Source organism: Muscardinus avellanarius (assembly GCF_963383645.1).
Source record: "Muscardinus avellanarius genome assembly, chromosome: 11".
NCBI classification, from domain to species: Eukaryota; Metazoa; Chordata; class Mammalia; order Rodentia; family Gliridae; genus Muscardinus; species Muscardinus avellanarius.
This window is the reverse complement of record NC_137797.1, coordinates 22,656,377-22,664,105: the sequence shown is the minus strand read 5'-3', so window position 1 is coordinate 22,664,105 and position 7,729 is coordinate 22,656,377.

The following is a 7,729-nucleotide window of genomic DNA, read 5'->3' as shown; positions in this document are numbered from 1 at the left end:
TCCACAGTACCACACACACACACACAAAAAAAAAAAAGTTGGGACAAAAAGGGCATGCTGGTGCACACCCATAATCCCAGTACTTGGGAGGCTGAAACAGATGTATTGCAGGTTCAAAGCCAACCTCAGTGTTACGGATTGGGAGAGTATGGGTGTGGGGAAACTGTTCCTGGGGACCCCTGCTAGGGTCCCAGACACACTTTCCCTCAACCCACAACAAAACCCAAAATGACCAAAATCATAAAAAAAAAAACGCGGATTCTTGTCCTAAGCTAAGAATAAATATGCATAGCTTGGACAGTTGCTGAAGATTTAAAGACGTTTATTAAAAAGAAATACAGGAGATAGTCACAGCCCTGTGCCAGAGAGGAGGACAAGAGGGCAATTCGAATGAATATACCAAAGAACTCCAGTCTACTGACTGTTTTTATCCAGACCAATTCTGCGGCAGGCCCTTTGATCTGTAGACATGCTGCCCTATCTCTAGCCCAGTTTTTCTGCCATCTCCAGTTGGATTTGGGGCGGGCCTGTCTCCAAACACAGCCCTCTACACCCCTTGTTCCATCCCCCAAGATATGTGAAATTGCTTCTCCTGGATCTGGGATTTCCTCCATCCCTTAGGCCATCGGTCTCTCCTTAGAAATGTAAAGAGTCCTCTTCCCTGGCTTTCTTTCCTTCTCTTTAGAAATGTAAACTACAAGTCCCTTCTTCCTGCCAGTCCTGGCTTTCTTTAGTATAAACGATATATTTTCAAAATTGGAAATCTTTCCCAATACTGGTACCTTAATACATTTTAAAACCTCTTCCCAATTCTAGTACACTCAGCAACTCAGACTTGCACCAACTTAGTTAAATCCTGTTTCTAAACCAAAAAATAAAATAGGCCTGGAGGTATAGCTTGAAGAGTAGAACAAGTTACGTTATGTTGTGCTTAAATATTGATATTGTAAGACGTGTTCATTCAAGCCGAGCATAGTGGCACACACTTGTAATGCCATCTTTTTCTTTTTCTTTTTTTTTTTTTTTTTGCCAGTCTAGGGATGGAACCCATGGGCATTCGATCTCCAAGCCACACCCCCTGCCCTATTATTTTTTATTTTGAAACCGGGTCTCACTGAGTTGCAGAGGGCCTCACTAAGTAGCTGAGGCTGTCTGCGAACCAAGATCCTCTGGTCTCAGCCTCCTGAATGCTGGGATTACAAGCGTGCGCCACCACACCCGGCTCTAATCCCATCATTTGAGAGGCTGAGACAGGGGGATCGCAGTTCATGGCCAGCCTCAGCTACTTAGTGAGGCCCTTTGCAACTCAGTGAAACCCTGTTTCAGAATAAAAAAAAAAAAAAAAAAATAGGGCTGGGTGTTATATTCCATCCCCAGTACAAAAAAAAAAAAAAAAAAATACTTATTCATCTTATTTATCAGTATTTAATGTTATAGACAAATATAAGTTTGGTGGATTCTCAGATAGCTAATCTCCAATTTATTTGGCTATATGTCGGAAAACATTATTTTCAAAATTTAAGAGTTATAAAATATAACTAACAATCTTATTCAATTTACCCTCTTTTTTAGGTTGTTATATCTAAAGAAAGAAGTATATAGTTACCTGAAATATTCTGTAAAAGAACAGGAAACTGTTGAAATAGAAAAAAAAAAAAAAACCTGTTAAAATTCTGTACCTCCATGCCACTCAGCCCCATTTCAACATTTTTCAGAGGTGAAAATGACCAGAGGGTGATGTCTAGAAGAGGAAGAGGAATTGTGTTGCTGTGCTCTGAGAGATGTGTCAGAAGGTGTGGGGGGAGGGGAATGAGGTGGGAGTTTATGCATAATCCAACAACCTGAAACATCCCCCCTGCCCCTCGTAGTACTGGGGATTTACACCAGGGGCATTGCACCTCTGAGCTGCACCCTCGGCCCTGTTTTATTTTTTATTGGGACATAGGGTCTCACTAAGTTGCTGAGGCTGGCTGCAAACCTGCAATCCTCCTGTCTCAGCCTACCACTGGGATGACAGTTGTGTGCTATCATACCTAGCTAACCTAACCCTTTGTTCAAAATGAAATGGATATGAAGCCTGAAGATATGGTTCATGCCTGAAGTCCCAGCTACTCAGGAGCCTGAGGCAGGAGAATTGCTTAAGCCCAGGAATTCAGGGCCAACCTGAGCAACACAGCAAGAATGAGACCCCCATTACAAAAAAAGAAAAAGAAAAAGAAAAGAAAGAAAGAGAAAGCCCTTTAGCCCTGAGAATGGAAAGGAAAGTGTGCATTGACTATTTACTCATTAAATATTTAATCATGTAGTGCGAACCAGGCACTGTTCAAGTATCTAAGATTATATCTAAACAAAACAAAACTAAAACCGGTTCTGGTCACCAAAGATAGATTTGTAATGCTAATGTCATGGGTCAGCATGATAACTTCTGTGGGTTCTTGGCTTCCTTGGTGAAAAAAATTTCAACACATGCCAGCCAGAGACAAAGGCAGAGGTTTAATTCAAGAAAAGCAAAGATACAAACTCAGGGGAAACTCATAACAGATCACGGGAAACTCAAGCCATCTCCAGAGCATGAGAGGAGCTGCAAGGAGAGAGACCAGGAGCTGCAAGACACTGCCGAAAATGTCCATGGGCTGCCCCCAAATGGCCCAGAGCTTCTCAGATCTATACTTTCTTATAGGATTTAGAGAGGGCGTGGCCAGGGGCATAAGGGATGATGGGCTCCTTCTTTGAAGCTTTAGGGTAACAAAAGGCAGGAATTCATTTTGGGGACAGGATTCCTTGGGTGCCAATACAGAAAGTCAGGGCTGCCAGGGTGCAGGGCTGTTTAATAAAACGTGTGACTTTCTGGAAATCTTCCCCCAAAGGCAAAGGAACTTTGACAAAAGGTGAAGCTCTCTTAGGTTTAATCACCTCAGGAGTTTCCTGAGCCAGCCCACTATACTTTAAAAGTATGGGCCTGGCATTTTAAGAATAACCAAGCTCTGTTAGGAAACTAAAGACTTCAGATTTTAAAACCATATTTTATTTTCCTTCCCAATGCATCTCCTTTCAAAAAATGTGTCTATATTTTCTATTCTACCTCATCACTAAGACCTCGAGCTCTGTCATTTTTGACTCTAATTTAAAGGCTGGCTCAGACAGGTATAGCTGTTGTAAACTTGAACAAGTTTTTAATCTTTGTCGGTCTCAGTTATCTCACCTGTGGGAGATAATATTAATAGTATCTAACTCATACACTTTTAGAAGGTCCAAATGAGATTATACATAAAAATTGTTTAATAAGCTACCTGGAACACAGCAAACAATGCCAAATGCTATTCATTAGCATTATCAAAATGGAAAGAAAGCCAGGCGAGGTAGTGTTATGGTTTTGACTGTTATAGTTTGGGAGAACTGCCCCCTGGGGACCTTTGTTAGGCTCCCCAAGACTATTCCCATAAAACCGCAGGTTCTTGTCCTGAGCTAAGGATAGATAGGCAATAGCCCGGACTCTTACTGAAGATTTAAAGGAGTTTATTAAAAAGATAGAAATACAGGAGACACGGCCCCATGCCATTCAGGAGTGGCATGGGGGTGGGTTCGAATGAATTCACCAATAATTCCTGGATACAGAGTATTTTATAGTCAGTCCTCAACCAGATCCGTCCCCTCTAGTGCCTGCCCTTTGATGTGGGGGGATTCCTTCCTGCCAGTCTGTCCTGTTTTTTTTTTTTCTTTCTTTCTTTCTTTCTTTCTTTCTTTCTTTCTTTCTTTCTTTCTTTTTTTTTTGTGGTACTGGGGGTGGAACCCAGAGGCTTTCTACTTCCGGGCTATACTCCCAGACCTTTTTTTTTATATTTTATTTGGAAACAGGGTCTCACTAAGTTGCTGAAAGCCTCACTAAGTAGCTGAGGCTGGCTTTGAACCTGTGCAATCCTCCTGTCTCAGCCTCCCAAGCGCTGGGATTACAAGCGTGTGCCACCACACCCAGCTGTCTGTCCTGTTTTTATTACTGGCCCCAAGTCTCTTGTTATACCCCAAAATGTGTTATTTGATCATCGGATTGTGGTATCTCTTGAAGGCTTTGGGCATCCTCCCATGATTGTAGAAGTCTGGGATTTCGTTTATGGCATCCTTCCACTTCCTTGGGAAATCTTATCTTTACACTGAAAAAGGCCCTGAAATTATCTCTGTTGTCTTGCTAATCTCCTTTGGTGCCTGGAATCCTGCAGCCCCTTTCTCTGAAGCTCCTGGCTTCTTTACTACCAAAGATATATTTGAAAAATTGAAAATATTTGCCAATACTGGCACATTAATACATTTTGAAGCCTCTTCCCAATACTGGTACAGTGGCACACACTTTTAATACCAGCATTTGTGAAGCTGAGACAGGAGGATCTTGGTTCGTTGCCAACCTCAACTACCTAGTGAGGCCCTCCACAACTTAGTGAAACCCTGTTTCAAAATAAAGAATAAAATATAGGGCTGGGGGTATGTAGTTCAGAAGTAGAATGCCCAGCCGGGCATGGTGGCGCACGCTTGTATTCCCTGGGCTTGGGAGGCGGAGACAGGTTGGGAGGCGGAGACAGGAGGATCGCGCAGGTTCGAAGCCAGCCAGCCCGCTGGCTTAGGAGACCCTGTTTCCAAATAAAAATATAAAAAGTAGGTCTGGGAGTGTAGCCCGGAAGTAGAAGGGTTTCCAGGAACCCCAGTACCACCAAAAAAAAAAAAAAAAAAAAAAGTAGAATGCCCTTGGGTTCCATTCCTAGTTCCACCAAAAAAAAAAAGGAAAAAAAAAAAAGAAAATGTACCAGCGTTAGGAAGATGCATCAAAACGTATTAATGTATCATTATTAGGAAATGGCCTAAAAAGATCTGAAAAAGAAGTTTTGGTTATTCATACATTTGTCAAAAATCAGTATATAGAAAATGGAGTTCAGATCTGTGAAAGAGAAAGGCAGTTAGGGCCTGGTTACTGCCAGGCATTCAGGCTGCTGTTATAATGCAAAGTACCCTCACTAAAAGTAATTAGCAAGTGGAGGGAGAAGTTGGGACCCAGGACTTTCATATTCTAAAAATAGGTTGCATAATAAATGATATCTAGGGAGGAGCTAAGAATTCCCCAAGAGTATAGGAGAAGGGTACTGACCTTTGTGAAAGGAAAGGGACCTTGACCTTGTAAATCATTCTGGTCTTAACAAAGAAACCTGCAGTTAGGCAGGAAGGTTTTTGCCAGGCCCCAAAATCCCCATAAGTATAACAAAAGAGGTCTGTATGGAGTTAAGGGGCAGACTTACACCTAGGTCATAGGATTACGTGGTAGAGCAAGATGGGGGACTTTGTATCTATAAAAAGTTGTTTTACATTTTGAACTCTGGTGACCTCGTTTCTGGCCACCACTGTATTTCTATCTTTTAAATAATAAACTCATTTAAATCTTCAGCAAGAGTTAGGACTAGTGTATATCAATCCTGGTTCAGAACAAGAACCCGCACCTATGGGAAGTTTCCCAGAACCTACCTGAGGTCCCCAGGAACAGTTCCCCCAAAACATAACAATCATCAAAACTGCAACAGAAAAGAAAGTGCCCTGAGAACACAGAGGAGGAGTGTTTCATTTAGAGACAGGTTAATACTGAAGATTTTATTTTAAAAAAATGAGAATAAATCACTTTAAACTGACCCTGAAATCAAATGCTACAGATTTTTTAGCTATGTGACCATAGGAAAAGTATTGAACTTTTCTGAGCCCTGTGGTGTTATATGCCCTCATGGGGTTGTTCTAGAGGTGAGCCAAAATAATGAAGATAAAGAACCTAGAAAAAGTAATTTCTTGTGGTACTGAGGATTAAATCCAGGGGCAGTCTACCTCTGGGATAAACCCCTCATCCTATTTCTTATTTTTTATTTGAAAACAGTCTGGCAATGTTGCTGAGGCTGTCCTTGAACCTGTGATTCTACTGTCTTAACCTTCCCAGTACTGGAATTACAGGTGTGAGCCACCTAACTCCCCCTGTTTGAGGGGGATATTGGGGGTTGAATCTAGGGGATTCTACCTCTGAGCTACCCCAGGCTTGTTTTTGTTTTGAAACACGGTCTTGCTAGGTTACTGAGAGTCTCTGCATTGTCCCAGACCTGTCATTCTCCTATCTCAGCCTACCAAGTATATTACAGGCACATTCCTCCACGCCCAGCTATCATACTTTTGTGTATGTGTATGTGGTGCTGGAGATTGAACCCAGGGGAATTCTACCTCTGGGGCTATATCCCCAGCCTGATTTTTTATTCTTTTTTAAAATTCTTTTATTCTTTTTGGTTTTTTTGTGATACTGAGGATGGAACCCAGGGGCATTCTACCTATGAGCTACACCCCCAGTCCTGTTTTTTTAGTCTTTATAATTTTGAAACCAAGTCTCACTGAGTTGCAGAGGGCCTCACTACATAGCTGAAGCTGGCCATGAATCCGGATCCTCCTGTCTAAACCTCCCAATTACTGGGATTACAAGCGTGCGCCACCACGCCTCATTTACTTTTTATAAAACAATTATGCACGCGGATGTGGGAGGTGATCAACATTACATTTTATATGAGGTAACTAAAGCACAAAGTGGTTAACTAACCTGTCATAGCCATCTAGTGGTAGAGCGAGGATTTTACCTAGTGGCTTAAATTTAGAGGCCATGCTTTTTAACTACTGTGCTCTCTGATTTCAATAATAGCACTTACTAATAGTAGTTAATGTATGTAAAGTTGTTGGAGCAGGTTACTTTATATGCAGTAATCTTTATCATCTTCATTGCCCAAGGCTACAAAGATTTTTGTATCTAAATCATGATTCCAGTCTAAAATGTATTCATCCAAAAATTATGAAATATTGGGCCCAGGGGATCTAATTCTAGGAATGAGAATTGAGAGGAATCATATCAAATGTTAAGAATTATTTATTTATTGGTACAGGGGATTGAACCCAGGGGCATTTTTTTTTTTTTTTTTTTAGTGGTACTGGGGTTCCTGGAAGCCCTTCTACCTCCGGGCTACACTCTCAGACCTATTTTATATTTTTGAAACAGGGTCTCTTACGCCAGTACGGCTGGCTTCGAACCTGCGCCATCCTCCTGTCTCCGCCTCCCAAGCACGGGAATTACAAGTGTGTGCCACCACACCCGGCGTAACCCAGGGGCATTTTATCAGCCTGTTTCACTTTTTATTATTTATTTATTGCAGTACTAGGGATTGAACCCAGAGGCATCTTACCTCTGAGCTACACTCCATGTCCTATTTTTTGTTCTTTATTATTTATTTACTTTTGTGGTAGTGGGATGGAACCCAGGGAAATTCTACCTCTGAGCTACACCCCAGCCTTTTTTTAAGGTACTGGGGATGAAACCCAGGGGCATTCTACCTCCGAACTACACCCCCAGCCCTATTTTTTATTCTTTATTTTGAAACAAAGGACCTCATTAGGTAGTTGAAGCTGTCCGTGAACCCTGAACCTCCAGTCGGAATGCAGCCTTATTTTTTATTCTTTATTTTGAAACAAGTATTCACTAAGTTGCAGAGGGCCTCACTGAGTAACTGAGACAGTCCAGGAACCTGTGATCCTTCTGTATCAGCCTCTCAAGTACTATGATTACAGGCATGTGCCACCATGGCTGGCAAGAAGCCTCTTTTAGATCAGAAAAACAGAGTAAGCTAAGTCCTGAAGAACAAGGCAGGGGAGGAAAGGAGTGTGAACGTTAAAGCTAAGT